General features: G+C 46.0%; 1 long non-coding RNA gene across 2 annotated transcripts in view; it reads left to right on the top strand.

Annotated features, from left to right (window-relative positions):
- Window positions 1–21,108, top strand: part of LOC116530869 — a 71,964-nt gene that overhangs the window by 9,108 nt on the left and 41,748 nt on the right. The window lies entirely within an intron of this gene.

The following is a 21,108-nucleotide window of genomic DNA, read 5'->3' as shown; positions in this document are numbered from 1 at the left end:
AATTCTGTAGCCACATAAGGTGGGGGCAGAGCAGGATCTGGGGCAAGAGGCCGCTCCCCCTGCCCAGAACATCGCCACTGGAGCAGCGAGTAACACCAGGCCTCCTTGTGTGTCCATCGGGAAGGTGGCCATGGCTTTGTTGTTCCAGTGTAAAGGAGAGGGAACTGGGGTGGGGGAAGACCCCCAGAGCTGCAGGTCCCAGAGGGTTTGAGAAACAGGAGCCACAGGAGGGAAGGAGCCCTGGAAGTGTGTTTGCCCAGCTGCTGGGGCGCCTGGTCCAGCCCTTGTTTGGAAATGGCCCCAGGCGAAAGAAGAAAGGTAATAACACTTGAAGTAAACATTAAGGGTCATGGAATATCAGGACTTACTAAACTTGACATTTATTTGAGACTTTAGGAAATTTGCTCAAAGGAAGAGAAGACGCTGGGCTTGAATGCTGGGTGATTTTCATGGGGGCTGAAGGGAAGGTTAGCAAGGGAGCCCTCCTTGAAGCCTCCAGGCAGGAGTGAGAGCAGGGGGTGTGACTTTGTTTCCCTGAGAGAAGGGACGAGGCAAGGCATGAGTCAAAGCCCTTTGAGTTTTGTTTGATCGTTCTTTTTTCTTCACGTTTTCAAATTATCTTTGCCTGTTCACTTGTCACAGACTTGATTGTGGACTTTGCTACTGCAGGGTTTATGAAACACTGCAGGGGCCAGGGACTGTGCCTGGACTGAGCCTGTGTTCAAGTTGAAGACACAGGCTGGGCTTGTTCTGATGCAAATCACTGGTGTGGCTTCTTTCTGGAAAATTCTAAAAATGGTTCTGCCTTTAGGAGGCTCAAGTCTAACCAGGGAGTTGACATCAGTTCATAAAGCCTAGAGATATGAGTGCAGTCATCTCTCAAAGTGGCAGGAGAGCAGGGTACTGAGCGGGTGGGACTTGAGCTGGTCTCGCAGGGTGGGGAGGATTTGGGTTGGTGGAGGGCAGAAAGGAGGGCCGTGCAGAGCAAGGGTGTTTTGTGGGAGAGGCGCCCCTGGAGCTCTTTGCATGGGGATCTTTGAGGACAGGGTTGTGGTCTTTTTTATGTTCCCTGAACTTACACAGGGCCTGGCACTTTGAGAGTATTCTATAAATTACTATTGAATGGGACGATGGTTTTGTAGCCCATTAACTGGGCCTGATGTATTAGAAAGTGTGCGAAAATGCAGCTCATTAGCAGGAAGAACATTTTACTGAAAAACCATCCTGTGTACAAGTGGAGCTTGGTGGGGCCACGTTACTTACACTGCTGAGTTCTCATCAGTCCACACCAAGGCCACTGGAGGGGCCGGGAGCTCCCCTTCAGACCTTCCTCTGGGTCCCACAGTCTCTTTACCCCTCCATTCTCCCAGGTCCTGCTCCCTGTCAGTTCACTCCATCTCATTTTCCCTCCGTGCACTTGGGGTGAGTGTCGCATCCTGTGTCCCATTGGAGGGGGCTTCGGGTCCCTCAGGTCCATTGATTAAAACACCCCCAAGACAAATGGACTTTTTTCTTGTTAACATGACAACTTCTTATAATGCATCTCAAGAACATTTATTTGTGTCAAGAGTCTCTTTGATGTACAGAGGCCCTCCCTCCCCCAGGAAGGAGGTAAGGGGAAGTTAGGAGAAAACCCAGCCCTGCCTGGGTTACTTATTTCCTTATTCTACAGTGTACTTGGTAGGCATTCAAAAATATGTGTTGACTTTGTCCATGATTCACGTGGCTCTAATGCAGTCCTTTATTCACACATACATTCAGTGAGGCTTTGAGCGCCTGGTGTGTGCCTGGTATCTGCTAGATGGTGGATGCTGAGAAGATCAGGTGTGCTGCTGTCTCTGAGGAGCTCTCACTATGCATCTGGACCTAGGGTGACCGAGTCCACCTGCTCCACTTCACAGATGTGGAAATTAAAGTGCAGGGAAGTTATAGGATTAGTTCAGTGACACGGTCACTAGCCTAAAAGTTAAGGGAGTAAAGCAAGCTTCCTGACTTGCCGGTTTTTCTGTTAGTGTGCAGCCACCTGGCTAGTGTGCAGCTACCTGGTGAGCTCTGATGGGAGAGAAAATGTTCAGAGTGAAGTCGGAGCCCTGAGCACCCTGGATTAGCCAGGAGGACATGCCAGGTCCAGCTGTGACTGCATGAAGGACTATTGGGGACTTTTGCATTCTTTTTCACTTTGAGCTTCAGATGAGGAAAACTGACCCCAGAAAACCAAGAGTGGAAAATTTTTCATAGAGGATTGATGAGATGGGTCAGAAAACCCTGTATTGGGTGGGTGCAGTGGCTCATGCCTGTAATCCCAGCACTTTGGGAGGCTCAGGTGGGAGGATGGCCTGAGCCCAGGAGTTTGAGACCAGTGTGGACAACGTGGTGAGACCCTGTCTCAACAAAAAGTATTTTTTTTTTTAAAGAAAACCTTGTGTTGATGTCTGTCATGGTGTTTCTCACTGAATGGTCTGGCTTTGAGTGGGTTCCATCTGCAGCCTGGAGCTCTGCGAGGCAGGGACCAGGTGTGATTCACCTTTGTCTCTCCAGTGACAGTACACAGCAGACTCCAATAAATATTTCTTACAAAATAAAACTGAGTAAAAAGTAGACACCTGCACAGGTGTGGGATGACTGAGCAGTGGCACAAGGAGAAAAAGTCAGCGTCCCCAGGTCAGCTGGTGTGGCGTTTAGCTGCTAGATAGGGATGAGGTGCCAGGATGGGGATGGGGGTCCTGTGGCTCTGCTGCTCTGGGGATGCCCCTAGGATTCGGGGTGTCTGCTGTGACTGCTGCACTTCACTTGCCTGTGGGAAAATGAGCAGAGGGTGTGGGGCTTCAGGTCACCCCAGGTGGGAAATAGCTGAGGGAAGATGGGCAGGTGTCATATAGAGGTTGTTTCCCAATATTTGAAGGTGGGTTGTATGAAAAAATGTTGGACTTATTTCAGCCTACAGAGAGGAGGACAAGGATTGGTGAGTGTGTATCAGACATATTTTGGCTCAGGATGGAAAAGAACTGTCACAGTAAAGTAACTTTCCTTGGGAAATTACAGGTTTACTGGTGCAGTTCAGGCCAGAGCTGGGTGTCTGAAAATACCTATTAGAGTGATTTCTAAGGTTACAAGGGCAGAGCTGGGCTTGAAACCAGGTTTCCCGCTGATACCACATATTAAGATAATTATACCAACTGTCCTTTGCAATGAGTCACTGCTCTATGATGCAGTCTGAGCTCCCTGACAGTTACTTCCTGTCTTTGTTGGGCGGTTGTGATTTTATCTCCTCTGTGACCCGGACTTTGCCCCTTACCCTTTGGTCTTGCCAGCCCTCCTACTTCCTTTACTGGTGACAAGGGTTAAGTGCATTTACTGATGATGGTCACAAGGTGGCAGCACTGCCTCACTGGTATTTCCTAAGACTCCTGCTTGGACGTGGGCTAGTCTAAGACAGGATTATGGGCATGAATGAGGCTAAATTAGGTAAACTGTATTTTGTCTTTTTCTCCTGTGAAGTAACAGAATTTGAGGTGAATGTGAAATAATTGCATTTTAGAACTGGAAGTGCCATGTGTAGTGGTTCATGCCTATAATCTCAACACTTTGGGAGGCTGAAGCAGGAGGATGGCTTGAGCCGAGGAGTTCTAGACCAGCCTGGGCAGTGTGGCAAGACCCCATCTCTACAAAAAATGAAAAAAATTAGCCGGGCACAGTGACACATGCCTGTGGCCCCAAATACTCGAGAGCCTGAGGCAGGAGGATCACTTGAGCCCAGGAGGTTCAGGCTGCAGTAAGCTATGATCATGTCACTGCATTCCATCCAGCCTGGGAGACAGAATGAGACTGTGTGTCAAAAAACTCCAAAAATGAATAAAAAAAGATCTGGAAAAAATGCTTCACACACTTTAATGTGTTCACAGATCACCCAAAGATCTTGTTTAAATACAGATTCTGATTCTTCTGGTGGGACCTGAGATTCTGCATTTCTTTTTTTTTTTTTATGATTGGCATTTTCACAAGATTCTGCATATCTAAGAGCATCTGGGCGATGTCGTTGCTGCTGGTTAGGGGACCACACTTTGAGTAGCAAGGCTTGAGTATCATTTAGAGATGAATTCTTACTGCATCTGGTTTATGGATGAGGAGAAACTAAGTGCAGAGAGAGACTATAACTTGCCCTCCATAGCCATGCCCTTACTGCATGACTTTTTGAATTTAAACTCAGGGCTTCGGCCTCTTTGTCCAGTCCTCGCTCCATGTATCACGTGGCCTCTTCACTATTGCTGGTGGCATCTCTTTAGCTTAGGAACTCAGAACCCCATTTTGATCACCCACTCTGGGCTTGGCTTAGGGTGTCACTTTGACTGGTTCTGCCCTTACGGAAAACCTTCAGTGACTCTTTTTATTTTTTCAGATGGAGTCTCGCTTTGTCACCAGGCTGGAGTGCAGTGGCATGATCTCGGCTTACTGCAACCACTGCCTCCTGGGTTCAAGTGGTTCTCCTGCCTCAGCCTCCTGAGTACCTGGGACTACAGGCACGTGCCACTATGTCCAGCTAATTTTTATATTTTTAGTAGAGATGGGGTTTCATGATGTTGGCCAGGATGGTCTTGATCTTTTGATCTCGTGATCCACCCGCGTTAGCCTCCCAAAGTGCTGGTATTACAGGTGTGAGCCACCACACTTGGCCTTCAGTGACTCTTCTGTAATCACAAGATCAGGTTCAGACATCTGTATCTGGTGTTCATGCCTCTAAAACGTATTATCCCCCTTTGGCAAGCTTACCTAACTTCCCTGTTTTTTAACCATCTCTTTCTGCTCTAGCTCTCCCTGCTCCTTCCTGTTCCCTACCCATACTCTGTTCTGGTCTCTCTCAGCGCTGGTGGTGGTGACATGGTCTCTGGTGTTAGACTTGCTGAGTTTCTAATCCCACATCCACCACCAACCTTGAGAAGTTACTTCCCCTTTTTGGGGATCAAGATCCTCCTCTGAAATAATCCCATATGGTGGTTGGAGAGGAGTAAATAAAAAAAAAATCAGTATTTCATAAATGTATACAACTACTATGTACCCCCAAATGTGAAAAGAAAAAAGAAAAAATAAAAATAACATGTGCAAACCCACTTTCATTCCTGAGACCTTCTTCAAAGCTGGCATCTACAGTGATGCCTGACACCTGGTTCCCATGGCTTGTGTTTCTCCTTGTCTCTGCTTTCCAAAGGGTGAACCATTCAGGATCTCACCTGAATCCCATCTGTTCCATGAAACCTTTCCCAGCCATTCCTGACCCAGTTGATCCCTCCCTTATGTACATTATTTCACCCATGTGTTGGCATTTAATTATGTGCCAGCCCTCTCAGTGAAACCCTATAGGGAGGCTGGAAGGGTATTGACTGTGTGAGAATTGAAGGTTAATTGAGTGACTTCTTTTCTGACTACTCCCTGAGTGTTAGAGCTGCCTTCTCTCTCTCTCTTTTTTTTTTTTTTTTGGCTATTGCCAGCAGCAGTTCTTCCTGCACCAGCAGCACCAGACCCTGGCAGGCCTGTGAATACCTTAGGGGTTGATCTTGTGAGGGTCTTTCCTTCCTGCCTCTGGGTTTTCATTAAATTGGTATTTCCTTTTGCACGATATCAGTGGTCCCTCTAAGGGAGAGATTGGTGATATCTCTTTATGGAAGTGCCAAAATAATAACTGAGGAAGTTGAACACAATATCTTATTGCTTAAACAGCCTGGTTATAGGAGATGTGTACACACTTTCCTGTTTCATGAAAATTACAACAGTCTTTACTCTCTTACTTCAGAAGAGACTAAAGATAAGAGACCAAGTGGGAACCTGGGCAGTATAGTGACACTCCATCTCTACAAAAAAATAAAAAATTAGCTGGGAGTGGTGGTGTGCACCTGTAGTCCCTGCTACTCTGGAGGCTGAGGTGTGAGGATAGTTGAGCCCAAAAGCTCAAAGCTACAGTGAATTATGATCATGCTACTGCACTCCAGCCTGGGTGACAGATCAAGAGAACAACAACAACAACAAAAATACACGAGTGAGGAGGACAGGGTTGTTTAGGGGAGTTAATGTACCTCCAACTTGGATTCTGTGAACTGTTCATTCAGTCACACCTGGAAGTGTGCATCTTTGCATGTGTGGTTATATATTTATATCACAGGATTCATAATGCCTCTCTGTCAGTGGCAATTGGGAGATCATGTCAGTCAGGCTTAGGATATTAAAATGATATGATATGTGCTTTCACTGGGGCAAAGGTTTCTCTGAAGTCTGGAGAGAAAATGGTCCAGGTGGGCTGGACACTTTACTTGGTGTCCTCCCTTCTTCTTTTTATTGGACAGCAGCCTACTCACTCATCACTTTCCCAATCAGGGGATTTTTAACTTTCCCATTTTCTTACAATGGGCCCATACCAATGTTCAGATATATTTATTGTGCCTGGAACTGGATGTTCTTTTAAAAAAGAGAAGCCAAAGGACAACTTCCTAGCTGGTTTCCAGGATTCTAATCTTCACTGTCTAAGCTGTGGGTTTCCAACCCTGGAGAGTTGCTTGTAGGGCATTTAAAACCTACCAGTGCCTGTGCTTTCCCCCAAGAGAGTCTGATTTGATTGGTGCAGGGTGTGGCTCAGACACTGGTCGTTTATGAATGCTTCCAAGGAAAATGGCTATTTTACAGTGGAGGAACTCTAGCCCAGGGCTCAAAGTTAACATTTCCAGTAATCAGAGATACTGACATCTTAGGGCATCCTAATATGATTGGTGGGGAAGGCGCAGCATCGCCCCTGTGGTATTCTTGTCGGATGTGTATAACTTGAGTTTCATCATGAGAAATAACTAGAAAAGCCCAAGCCAAGGGTCATTCTACAAAATAACTCACTAATACTCTTCAAAAATGCGAAGCTCATGAAGGCAAAAGAAATTCTGAGGAACTGTCCCAGATTAAAGGAGATTGGGAGGACAGAGCAATGAGATGCAATGTGTGATCCTAGATTGGATCCTGGTCCAGAAGAAGAACATTAGTGGGAAGATAAAGGGGATTTGGATAAGATCTACAGATTCATCCCTTGTACAGTGTCAGCGATCATTTATTGAATTTTTTTTTTTTTGGTTTTTGAGACGGAGTCTTGCTCTGTCACCAGACTGGAGTGCAGTGGTGTGATCTCAGCTCACTGCAACCTCTGCCTCCCAGGTTCAAGTGATTACCTTGCCTCAGCCTCCTGAGTAGGTGGGACTACAGGCGCACACCACCACACCCGGCTAATTTTTTGTATTTTAGTAGAGACGGGGTTTCACCATGTTGGCCAAGATGGTCTCAATCTCCTGACCTCGTGATCTGGCTGCCTCAGCCTCCCAAAGTGCTGTGATAACAGGCGTGAGCCACCGTCCCCGGCCCATTTATTGATTTTGATGACTATACTGTGGTTATCTAAAATGTTAACATTTGGGGAGGTTGAGTGAAAAGTATATGAGGACTCTGACTATTTGTAGAAGATTTTTGAAAGTCTGAAATTATTTCAGATAAAAGTAAAAGTAAAGAAAGGAAAAGAAAGCTTTCAGGTAATTCTAATGAGTTGCTAAAGCTGAGAACCACTTCCCTAAGTTATCTTGCCTAATAATCCTGTCAAGAGTAATCTTCCTGGAAATACCATATGTGTACCACATACATATGTTTGTGACCTTCTCAGAGCTTTCCAGTGATTGCTGTCACCTAGGATGAAGTTCCTGTTCCTTAGGCTGCCATTCAAAGGGCCATAGCATGGCCTCAGTCTACTCCGTTGATCTCTGTGGAAGGACTTAACCTACATTTTACTTTCTCATGCCTGAGCTTACTCTAATTCTTTTTTTTTTTTTTTTTTTATGGTGAAAAGATATACATATATTTAGAATTAGCCAGCTGGACTCAGTTTAGATGATCCCAATTTTGTTGGCAACATCCAAAGCATCCTAATCAGGAGCCAGTCGAACATATGCCTTCTTCCCTCCATCAGGCCGAATCAGGGTATTGACCTTGGCCACATCAATGTCATAGAGGTTCTTCACAGCCTGTTTGATCTGGTGCTTGTTGGCTTTAATATCCACAATGAACACAAGAGTGTTGTTGTCTTCTATCTTCTTCATGTTAGACTCAGTGGTCAGCGGAAACTTGATGATAGCATTGTGGTCCAGTTTGTTTCTCCTGGGGGCGCTCTTCCGAGGATATTTGGGCTGCCTCCGGAGTCGCAGTGTCTTGGGCCGCCAGAAGGTGGGTGACGTGCAGATCTTCTTTTTTTTGTGGCTGTGGACACCTTTCAACACTGCCTTCTTGGCCTTTAAAGCCCTCGCTTTGGCTTCGGCTTTAGGGGGGGTAGGAGCTTCCTTCTTCGCTTTCGGCACCATCTTGTGAAAAGGGTCTCCAATGCCTACTCCAATTCTTTTTTCTTTTTTGAGACGGAGTTTCGCTCTTGTTACCCAGGCTGGAGTGCAATGGCGCGATCTCGGCTCACTGCAACCTCCGCCTCCTGGGTTCAGGCAATTCTCCTGCCTCAGCCTCCCGAGTAGCTGGGATTACAGACACGCGCCACCATGCCCAGCTAATTTTTTGTATTTTTAGTAGAGACGGGGTTTCACCGTGTTGACCAGGATGGTCTCAATCTCTTGACCTCGTGATCCACCCGCCTCGGCCTCCCAAAGTGCTGGGATTACAGGCGTGAGCCACCGCGCCCGGCTGCTCTAATTCTTTTACTCTTTCCTACGTAATACCCTTTCCTTCCTATTCAGCCTCCTGAGCTGTTCCTTGTCCTATGGTCCATTTTAGACCCTTTCTCTTCACTGAAGCCTGTATAGTTATTTCTGTTAGAAGCAATCATCCTTCCTTTCTTTGAATTATGGTAGGTATAACATTGTGGATTGAAACATGAGCTTTAGATTCAGAAGTATATGACTCTGAATCCTTTGACCAGTTCCACCTTTGACCAGTTCTGAGATAAGGGACAAGTTTATTAACATCTTGGAATAGAGGGATAGTAGTACCTGCTTCAAAGGGTCATTGTGACCATTAACTCTGAAGCAAACATAAAGGTCCCCAGCACAGCACATAGCAGGTTCTTTCCTCATCGTTTTTATAGCTCACTGGTCCCCAGAAAGCATGTGGGTGGTGTGAAGGCTCTTATCAAAATTTCCTGCAGAGGCTTTTAAAAATATTTGCACCTGGTCATCACTTTAATGGAACTGAATGCTTGGGACTTTAAGAAATTCAACTGAGATTTTTTTTTTCTCCCTTGGAACACTGAGTAAATAAGTGACCTATGGGCAGAGGAATGTAATTCAATAGAGGGAGAAGGGAGGGACAATGGCTTTTTAAATGGGAAAAAGCTATGATGCTTTCCACACCCACTCTATTGCTGTCAGTGAGACAGCGTCGAGGAAGTAAAACTCTCTAGTACAACTCCTTAAACCATGAGTCCTGCACAATGCTTCACTAATCCATTCCCTGCCCAGGTGATGTGTTCCTAGTTGAGTCAGGTCCCCATGAGTCAAATTATCTTCTTCCCCTTCAGCTCCTCCATCCCCACCACTCAGTGTTGTGTGCTCTGGTCTGGCCCCACCTCCCAGGCCATTGAATTGGTCTAAGAAGGCAGGGCTGGGAGGGGCAGCTGAGAAGGAAGTCTGAGGCCACCAGGCATGGAAAGAGGCATGTGGGGCTGTCATTGCTCAAAGGCCACACACGCTGGTTGTGTTTTATGACTGCTTCTGGATTTGAAATCTTCTCCCCTTTGTGACCATTCCAGAAACTCACCCTTCTCCTGCTTCCTTCTCATCACACTTTCTGTCTCTAGGGAACCCCTTTTATGGCTAGAGAATCGCTGTACAAATAGTTAACAATTCAGTAAAATTTTTTTGTTTGTTTGATATGGAGTCTCACTCTGTTGCCAGGCTGGAGTGCAGTGGTGCAATCTTGGCTCACTGCAACCTCTGCCTCCTGGGTTCAAGTGATTCTCCTGTCTCAGCTTCCCTAGTAGCTGGGACTACAGGCGCACATCACCATGCCCAGCTAGCTTTTGTGTTTTTAGTAGAGATGGGGTTTCACCATGTTGGCCAGGATGGTCTTGATCTCTTGACTTTGTGATCCACCCGCCTCAGCCTCCCAAAGTGCTGCGATTACAGGCATGAGCAGTAAAAATTATTTTTTATGAGAACTGGGAACCTGGCCTTTCTTTTTGCCAAAAGAGACCGAAGTTCATAAAAGCCAGCTTTTATTCAGGGCTGTGCAGTTGTGAGTGTGGTGTTAGGGAATAGCTGCATAAGTGAAGGGTGAGACAGAAAACAAAATGCTGGCTATGTGTCAAATCCTGAGAGTAGAGAGCACAAGAATCATTCTGGAAGGTGGATGTCACTCAGGAGACCTTGGACATCTTATGGTGTCCTCTGCTAAAGGAATCCCTTCTTGTAACCCAGGTCATTATGTTTGTCTCGGTGCTATCCTTATTTATAAGATGTAAAGAGAAAGACTGGGCCGGGCCTGGTGGCTGATGCCTGTAATCCCAGCACTTTGGGAGGCCAAGGCGGGCGGATCACCTGAGGTCAGGAGTTTGAGACCAGCCTGGCTGAGTTGGCGAAACCCTATCTGTACTAAACAGTACAAAAATTAAATGGGTGGTGTGTGCTTGTAATCCCAGCTACTCAGGAAGCTGAGGCAGAAGGTGAACCCAGGAGGTGGAGGTTGCAGTGAGCCGATATCATGCCACTGTACTCCAGCCTGGACGACAAGAGCGAAACTCCTTCTCAAAAGAGTAAAGAAGAGTGAAATAAGGAAATGCGTATATTAATTAGCAGGGCAGAATCGGGACTGGTATGTGTAAGTTAAGAGGAAGCATGTAAAAATTGTATGTGAACATAAAAAGGACTTGTTTATAGACCTCTCTGTTCATAAATAATGTGGACTGTCTTGAGTAGATCATCACAAGAACATTCCAGCAGAATCACAAGGGAGTGAGTAGTGTGGCTTCTTTCCAAATGGTAGTTTAGAGAGAGCAAGTCACTGATAAGAGAGGAGACCAAGAAGATGGGTGAGGGTGAGAGAAATGGGATGGCGAAAGGAAAAGACTGAAAGAAATGTTTACTGAGGGCTCATCAGGTACCAGGCTCTGTGTTTTAATGCCTTACATATCTTTTTTTTTTTTTTTTTTGAGACGGAGTTTTGCTCTTGTTACCCAGGCTGGAGTGCAATGGCGCGATCTTGGCTCACCGCAACCTCCGCCTCCTGGGGTCAGGCAATTCTCCTGCCCCAGCCTCCTGAGTCGCTGGGATCACAGGCACGCGCCACCATGCCCAGCTAATTTTTTGTATTTTTAGTAGAGACGGGGTTTCACCATGTTGACCAGGATGGTCTCGATCTCTTGACCTCGTGATCCACCCGCCTCGGCCTCCCACAGTGCTGGGATTACAGGCTTGAGCCACCGTGCCCGGCCAATGCCTTACATATTTTAATTTACTCTTTCTTTGTCACATTGTCATCCTTGGATGGAGTAAGAGTCATCTTTATGCTGCAGATGAGAAGAGGCTGTGGGAAGTGAAGTGAGTGGTCCAGGGTCATGCAGCCAGTTCATAGCAGAGCTCATGTGTTTCACCTCAAAGCTTGTGCACTGGCCTGTGAATCAGACAGAAAAGTGAGACAGAAGGAAGGCAAGGCAAATTTTTGTTGTGGGTGAAGTTTATAAAAGGCACCTGTATTAGGCAGAATAATGGCCTCCTAAAAATATCCACATTCGAATCCCTGAACCCGTGCATTTTACTTTATTTAGCAGAAAGACTTTGCAGATAAAGTGAAGTTAAGAATCTTGAGATGGGGGAATTATTCCAGATTATCTGAGTGGGCACATTGTAATCAGAAGGATACTTATAAGTGAAAGAGGAAGGCAGGAGAGTCAGGGTGAAATGGTGTGGCATGAGAAAGACTCCACTGGCCTCTGCTGGCTTTGAAGATGGAAGGGGGCCATGAGCAAAGGAATGCAGGTCGCCTCGAGAAGCTGGGTCAGGCAAAGAAGAGGATCCACTCCTTAAACCTCCAGAAGGAGCACCATCCTGCCAATGCTTTGATTTTAGCCCAGAGAGATCCATTTTGGACTTTTGACCTCCAGAACTGTAAGAACTGGGAAAAATGTATGTAGTTTTTACATTCCAGGAGGTTACAGTCTGCTATACTGTAGAAAAAAGGGACTGGAAAAAATATACCAAAATGTTAAACAGTGATTAGGTCTAGATTATGGGTGGGAAATAGAATACAAGTGACAGTTATTTTTTCTTTCATACTTTATATCTTAATTTTCAAAGGTAAAAAATTAAAGATAATAACATTGTGATGTTATAAATTGAAGTATTTCAATATGCCTGTGAAAGCCCCCGGAAGATCACTGAGAGGGTATACCGTTGAGTGTAAGGATGAATTTGCCAAGGATAGGAGTGATGTTATGGGTACAGTTTTTGCAAAGGCAGGAACAAAGGGCCTTATCCTTCAGTCTAAATGGTCCATCATTTCCATGGATCAGACTCAAAGGAATGAATCTTTAGTCATCAAGGAATGTGTTCAGTGACATCTTACGGGGTAAACAGAGGCGTTCCCGTAGCCTGGAATCAATATGAAGTGGCTTCAGACTTGGTGGCAGGAGAGAATGTGCTCCTAAAATCTGTTGTTTAAGGCTCAGCCTTTCCTGCTTTTTTCCTTCTATTATTTCTTACCAATACTGGGCTGGGCAGGGCCCCAGTCCCAGAACACGTCACCTGTTTGTATCCTTTGTTGAAGGGGAGTGGATATATAGCTCTGAGTTTATTTGTTTGTTTTTCTTTACTGGCAATTGGGGAAACACAGAGTGGCTCCTTTCTCTACTAATGGCCTCATAATGGAGCCATCTAAATCTCTTCGTGATTCCTCTACCCTCCAGGGAGCCACACCTTTCCCCAGCCCTCCTAGACATGGGGAATCAGAGGACCTTGTATAAAGCCTTATATGAGGAACCAAACCAAACCTACGGGTAAGAACTTTTGTAATTGGCTCTATTTTTTCTTCTTTTAAAAATATTTTAAACTTTTATTGTAGGTTTAGGGCTCCATGTGCAGGTATTTTTGTTTTGTTTTGTTTTGTTTTGTTTTTGAGACAGAGTCTTGCTCTGTCGCCCAGGCTGGAGTGCAGTGGGGTGATCTCAGCTCACTGCAACCTCCGTCTCCCGGGTTCAAGCAATTCTTCCATCTCAGCTCCCTGAGTAGTGGGAATTACAGGCGCCCGCCACCACGCCCAGCTAATTTTTGCATTTTTATTAGAGACAAGGTTTCACCATGTTGGACAGGCTGGTCTGGAACTCCTGACCTCAGGGGATCTGCCCACCTCAGCCTCCCAAAGTACTGGGATTACAGGCATGAGCTACCGTGCCTGGCCTGCAGGTTTATTATATAGGTAAACTTGTGACTCAGGGGTTTTATATACAGATTATTTTGTCATTCGGGTACTAAGCATAGTACCCGACATTTTTTTTTTTCCTGAATGTCTCCCTTCATCCCCTCTCCACTCTCAGGTAGGCCTCAGTGTCTGTTGTTCCCCTCTTTCCGCCCATGTGTTCTCATTATTTACCTCCCACTCATAAGTGAGAACACACAGTATTTGGTTTTCTGTTCCTGTATTAGTTTGCTAATCTATTTTATTAAAGCATGTGTCCTTTTCACCCCTGCTCCGTCTCCACCCTCACATTTTAGGGCTAAGTCCTCATCTCTGGACACAAAGAAACTGGTTTCCTAGATGTTGCTATGGTTTGGTTCCACCCACCAGGACAATGGGCCTATTTTTTTCTATAATCAAAGGCCCTGTGTTTGGCCCTTACGGTTCTACCCTGAACTGGTGCCAAAGCTCACACCTTCCTTTTCTGTTCCTTCCAGGTCATCTCAGAATCTGCAGGCTTGTAGGGGCAGTGTAGGGGGTCCTGAGTTGTGTCCACAGGGAGGGGAAAGCTGTGGGAATCCAAGACAGTGTTCTTGAGAGAGTCTTCTAGGCCTGTTGGCAGCAGCAGCAGAATTGTGGGCCAGGACCTGGGTCTTAATGTTGGTGACTGAGCTCTGAGTTTGAATGAGTAGAATTTGCTTATCTAGGCCTTAGCTGAGCCTTCTGCAAAATGAGATTTGAGATGAACTCAAGCCCATACAGTTTGGTTGCTCTGACTATGCATTTTCTTTCCTCTTCCTCACTGAAGCCTATATCATTCTTTCAGGGCCCAAGGACCCACTCTCACATAAAATGAATTTGACTAATGTCCTTATGAGAGGGACTAACCCTCAGGCTTTATGTGCCCTTTGGCCTTTTAGGTAAGAGTGGAGAGGCTAGATGTTTTAGTCCTGGCCTTGTTTTGGTGCTGTTTGGTAGCAGATCAGACTGTGAAAGTCTTGACCACCAGCTTAAGGAGTCTGGACCCTTGTGACTACGGAACTACCGGAGGCTTTTAGTGGGAAGTGACCTGTGTCTCAGGACACATACTCTAAGAGAAGTGTGGCTACGTAGAGTCCATATGAGAGACTCAGATCCAAAGTAAGGGATCAGAGGGCATGGAGAACAGGGGGATAGGCCTGAGCCATTTGAGGAAGAGTTGGCAGGTCTTTTTGAGTGACCAGAGGGGAGGAGGTGGCAAGGAGGGGCCTGAAGATGGCTCTGAGCTATGTCTAGTTTGGGCTTTTGGGTGAACTGGATGTCATTAGCCCCAAGATAAGGGTGGGGCTAGGTTGGTTAGGGACTGAAATGCTAAACCCAGTTTTGGATGTTAGATAAGATGCCTATGGGCCATCCAGGTGGAACTACTGTGTGGGCAGTGGGAAGAATACATGTGGGGCTGGAGCCAGGGAGTGGTGGAGGATGAGGAGGAAACAGGGAGTAAGCTGGAGGGCCTCTGCCTCTGTGGGAGCTTCACACCTGCTCTCCTGCATCCTGAGCTCATGGCTGTCTTCTACTCTTTCCCTCCCTTTTCTCTGATCAGAGTGATTTTGCAGGGTTTTGGCCAAATAGATATTCTTATCCCAGGGGTCACATATTTACTACCAATAACTCTTTTGGAAAATGGGGGCTGTGAATCAATGAATGGAGAGGTGAAGAGAGTGAAGGAAGGACTTTTGGAGAAAGATAATAGGAAAGAGCAGGCAGGTGAAACACATGCTATAAAACATGTTAACATTCATTATAAACTATGAAAAGCACAATGCAAATATACATTTCTGCTGAGAACACTGCATCCATAGGTCAGAAGCAGGAAGGGTGAGACTAGGAGGGTAAAGGGGAAGAAGTAGCTTAGAAGGAAGAAAGCCAAAAGCCAGGCTACCAGATCTAGAAGTCTCCTTGGAAGGCTCTCTACTGCTTAAAAATTACTTGGCCTATTTAATCTGTTGGGTATAATGAGTTGTATGTGTTTATGACCGTATTAAATGCTAATAGCCAACAAACATTGTATGCTTACAATAAGTACATCTAATGCAGCTAGTGTAATTAATATTGTGTACTAACACTACAATGAGTGGCCAACAAATTTTATGTGCTCAGTACATACCAGGCATGCTAGACACTTTAGGTTACTTCAATTGATACTCACAACAGCACATGCGGTGGGTGCTTTTATTGGCCCCATTTTACAAAGATGAGGGAGGTGAGGTATAGTCGTTTGCCCAGGGCCTCGCAGCTTTGATGCTGGAGATAGAATGTGAAGCCAGGCCACCTGGCGGTGCTCTTAATCACTCAGCAGTTAAGTATAGTTCAGTAAATTTTATACTTTCTTGTGGTTTTTTTTGTGTTTTCTTTTACCTTAAAAGAAGACATAGATAAAATACAGCTCAGGTACAGAAAGTGTCAACTTTCAGGTTGACTCCCAGATCAACACCAGGAATGCTGGGGAAAGCAACAGGGTAGGACTTCTCATAGAGTGGTCCTTGGATCATCTGTGTTGGAATCTTCTAGGATGTTTGTTAAAAACTGAGATCTAGGCCAGGTGTGATGGATCCTGCCTATAAGCCCAGCATTTTTGGGAGGCCGAGGTGGGTGGATTGCCTGAAGTTGGGAGTTCAAGACCAGCCTGGCCAGCATGGTGAAACCCTGTTTCTGGCTGGGCGCGGTGGCTCATGCCTGTAATCCCAGCACTTTGGGAGGCTGAGGTGGGCAGATCACCTGAGGCTTGAGGTCAGGAGTTCGAAACCAGCCTGGCCAACATGGTGAAAGCCCGTCTCTAGAAAAAAAAAAGAAACCCTGTTTCTACTAAAAATACAAAAATTAGCCAGGTGTGGCAGCAGGTGCCTGTGATCTCAGCTACTCGGGAAGCTGAGGCAGGAGAATCACTTGAACCCGGCGGAGGTTGCAGTGAGCTCCGTGCCACTGCACTCCAGCTTGGTGACAGTGCAAGACTCTGTCTCAAAACACACACACACACACACAACACAACACAACACACACATGCACACATACAACACAACACACACACACAACAAAAAACAAAAATTAGCTGGGCTTGGTAGTACATGACTTTAATCCCAGCTACTTGGGTGGCTGAGGCAGGAGAATTGCTTGAACCCAGAGGGTGGTGGTTGCAGTGAGCTGAGATTGTGCCACTGCACTCCAGCCAGGGCGACACAGCAAGATTCTGCTTCGAACCAACCAACGAACCAACCAACCCAAAACAATAATGTGGTCCGTGTTCTCCTTCTTTCTCTGAGCTCTTGTAGGGGTGGGGTAGGAGGACCAAGAACGGATGAACTGGCCTTTATGCCAGAGGGGGCACGGTGAGGCAGCAACTCATACATTTGCCTTTCATCTTTCATTTGTTTTTCTCCCTCTGAGATGGGTTTCACTTCTCTCTCTGTCCCATTGGGGAACTTCCCAGCTAAGGACCTCAGTGTGGTTGGGTGCTCAGCTGGGTGATGAGCTCTGGGAGGGGAGCAGTCGTAGTTGTGACTTCTCTTGGGCCTGCCATGCTCTGCCATGGAGGTGGAGCATTGTGAAGTTTAGCTGCCTCACTGCAGTATGCTCAAGAGTGGGGATTGCTGAAAACAGTGGGTGGGGGACAGTGGAATTGCAGCCTGGGGTGTGAAATGGGGATCCTGTTACCTGCAGCTGCAGTCTTCACATGTCCTCATCTTTTCTGAAATGGAAGGTTAATCTCCCCTAGGACCCTGAGCTAAGCAATACAGACAAACAGGAGGAAATGCTCATCTTTCTGCTTCTACCTCATCCACTAGCAAGTTTGGAGGGTCAGTCCAGTTACACCCACTGCCTTGGGTGAGGACATCAGAGAGTTTTGTGCAGCTCAGTTTTTGGGATGTTCACGCTCCCTAGCCTCAGGAAGATCCAGAAGTGAGGGAAAGGCTCTTGGTTGGGAGTGAGGAGACCTTGTTCTGTGTCAGCCAGCTACCAACTGTTTTTGTTACCACGAGAAAGTCACTTGCTTACTCTGGACAGTGTTTTCTTATCTGTAAACTGTTGGATTTGAGTGAGATAATCTTTGGTTTTCTCAAGTTCTGATTCTATGATTAGCAGTAGGAGGTTGGGACAGGTGTGGCAGAGCCACACCATGCTGCTTTTTCTGTCACATGTGCCTCCCTCCCCCAAAAAAGGACAAGGTGTGAGTTTATTTGTATCTCTTCTCAAATAGTTCCGTGTTTCTGTGGGCTGAAGAGGCCCACTGTGGGTGTTGTGAGGAGAGTCTCTGGAGGCGGGAGCTTCCCTTGGGTCTGGGGAAGGAGGCCCTATTGATAGCTTTCCTGCCACTGAACAGACTTGTCATGTTCTGATAATGGCATGACTTCCCTTCCTGCTCTGCCTGCCTTTCTAATATTCAGTATCTAGATGAGGCTATGATTGGTTTGGTAAATTTCCTAACTGTTTCCTGCCTATGGTTCTTTGACCAAATAGCGGGAAATTATTTTCATAGCCATTATGATCTATCTTGGTTTCATATTTTGCCTTTTCCATAGAACCTGACAGAACACACTGGGCAAGGAGAGACACATCTGCATGCCCCAGGTCCCAGTATTTATTCATACAGATATGGTGAAGGGTGGGTGGGGTTATATTCTTACGGTTTGGTTAGTATTGTCTGGCGAGCTCCTGTAACACGTGAGAATCTGTGTGCCATGGTAATATCTTGTATGTCACTGTCACTTTGTGAGTGTATTACATGTGTCTGGTCAGAGTGTGGATCAATGACTGCTGATGCTGAGAGGAAGTAATGTAGGAACTGGGCTTGCTCTCTTTATGTTTTTTCCTTTTTGTGCAGTGTCCTGGCTGGATAAGATGTTAGAAATTTTCTTTCTTTCTTTTTTTTTTTTAGACAAAGTTTCACATTTGTTGCCCAGGCTAGAATGCAATGGTACGATCTTGTCAAAGGCTGGATAAGATGTTAGACATTTTCTTTCTTTCTTTTTTTTTTTAGACAAAGTTTCACATTTGTTGCCCAGGCTAGAATGCAATGGTACGATCTTGTCAAAGGCTGGATAAGATGTTAGACATTTTCTTTCTTTCTTTTTTTTTTTTTTTTTTTTAAAGTTTCACACTTGTTGCCCAGGCTGGGATGCAATGGCGTGATCTTGGCTTACCACATCCTCCACCTCCCGGGTTCAAATGATTGTCCTGCCTCAGCCTGCCAAGTAGCTGGGATTATAGGCATGCACCACCACACCCAGCTAATTTTTGTATTCTTAGTAAAGATGGGGTTTTATCATGTTGGCCAGGCTGGTCTTGAACTCCTGACCTCAGGTGATCTGCCCGCTTTGGCCTCCCAAAGTACTGGGATTATAGGCGTGAGCCACTGTACCTGGCCCTAGAAATTTTCTTAATCCAGTCTGAAATCCGCATTGTTTTATTCCTGGGTACGTATCATGTGAGGGGTTGGGAGGTGGAGGTTGAAATTCTCAGACCTTCCTGAACAGTCCAAGGTCAGTTCTCAGGAATCAGATGTTGGCTGTTTAGCCATTACATCCTTGGATTTATGAGGAGGACCTAGACAATTTGATAGTTTCTGTGGCAGAGGTATCGTCCTGTTCCCGGAAGATTAGTGACAAGTTGACATGCAGGAAACTGGTCAGATTTATGGCTTGTTTCTAACCAACATTTAGGCATTTTGCCCTTTAAAAACAACTCAATTTCCCTGATATTTTTCACGTACCTAACAAGGGCCAGTTGTTGAATTCTCGAAGATAAATAAAATATGATCCCTTTCCTCAGGAACGAATGGTTTGTCTTTTCCTGAACATGGCCTTCTGGGGCTAATTTCCACAGTACCCAACTCCCTCTATTGCAAGCCCTTGGGAGCTCTCAGAACCAGACTGCCTAGCTCAGATGCTGCAGCAGCTGACAGAGAAGAGTAGGATGTGAGTCTAGCCTCTTGCCACTTCTGAATCTCCCTTTTAGGACACAGTGGCCATGGGAAGGCAGGACACTGGGCTCCTTAGGAAAGGCTGTGATGAGGAATGTGGTGGGGCTAGCAACTGTGGTTATCCCTCAGCTTGCCTCTCAGGACCCCAAGACACAACAGCATGGCCTCAAGCACATCCAGAGGTGGAGAATGGGTATATATTCCCTGGGGTACCAGAAATGGGATTTGTTAGCCATTCTTATAAACAATAGCAATGAGATGGCAGAGCAATTTGAGCCTGGCAGAGTCATCTGTAAGGAACTATAATTACTTCCCTCCATTTAGACCAGGATACTGGGCAGTAGTTAAAGGGGGCAGGACTAGGTGTGGTGGCTCATGCCTTTAATGCCAGCACTTTGGGAGGCTGAAGCGGGAGGATTGCTTGAGGCCAAGAGTTTGAGACTAGCCTGGCCAACTTGGTGAAACTCTGTCTTTACTAAAAGTATAAAAATTAAGGCTGGGCACGGTGACTCATGCCTGTAATCTTTATACTTTGGGAGACTAAAGTTGGCAGATCATATGAGGTCAGGAGTTCGAGACCAGCCTGGCCAACATGGCGAAACTCCATCTCTACTAAAAATGCAAAAATTAGCTGAGTGTGGTGACATGCACCTGTAATCCCAGCTACTTGGAAGGCTGAGGCAGGAGAATTGCTTGAACCCAGGAGGAGGAGGTTGCAGTGAGCTGAGATGACACCATTGTACTCCAGCCTGGGTGACAGAGTGAGACGCCATCTAAAAAATAAAAACACACACACATATATATATGCCAGGCATGGTGGTGCACACCTGTAATCCTAGCCACTTGGGAGTCTGAGGCATGAGAATCACTTGAATCCAGGAGGTGGAGGTTGCAGTGAGCTGAGGTCACACCACTGCACTCCAGTGTGGGCAACAGAGTGAGACTCCATCTCAAAGCAAGAGACGGGGAGGGGCTTTTGGGGAGAAAGATGCACAAGAAATGCTCAGGCCAGGCACTGTGGCTCATGCCTGTAATCCCAATCCTTTGGGAGGCCGAGGTGGGAGGACTCCTTGAGCCCAAGAGTTCAAGACCAGTCTGGGCAACATAGCAAAGACCTCATTTCTAAAAAAAAAATTATTTTTATTATTATTAATTTTATTTTTTTAATATAGAGATGGGGTTTCACCATGTTGGTTAGGCTGGTCTCCTGACTTCAGGTGATCCGCCCACCTTGGCCTCCCAAAGTGCTGGGATTACAGGTGTGAGCCACTGTGCCCGGCCTAAAAAAAAAAAAAAAAAAAAAAAATTTAGCTGAGTGTGGTGACACATGGCTGTAGTCCTAGCTACTTAAGAAGCTGAGGCAAGAGGATCGCCTGAGCCTTGGTGGTTGAGGCTGCGGTAAGCCACGATTGTACCACTGTATTCCAGCCTGGGTGACAGAGAGCAGAGCCTGTCTCAAAATAAAAAAATAAAGAAGACATGTTCAGACCAAGTGATGCCAAATTTTTGTCTGAGGCTCATACATTAAGCTGCTGTCCCCTTCCACCACACAGAGGCACAAAGGCAGTGGCAGCTGGGACTTCCCTCCCTGTTTTCTCCCATTCTTCTAATTCTTCATGATGCCCTTTTGTGAATTCTTTCCTTCTTTAACACTGCCTTTGATATCATTTTAGCCTGATGTCACTTTTGTAAAATCACTAGGGGTGGGATGAGCGAAAATTTTCCAATCCCACATTCTTTTTTTTTTTTTTTGA

The sequence above is a fragment of the Sapajus apella genome, unplaced genomic scaffold (assembly GCF_009761245.1).
Source record: "Sapajus apella isolate SASKATOON/1434 unplaced genomic scaffold, GSC_monkey_1.0 scaffold68, whole genome shotgun sequence".
NCBI lineage: Eukaryota > Metazoa > Chordata > Mammalia > Primates > Cebidae > Sapajus > Sapajus apella.
The sequence above is the reverse complement of the archived record's forward strand: the minus strand, read 5'-3'. Positions and strand labels throughout refer to the sequence as shown.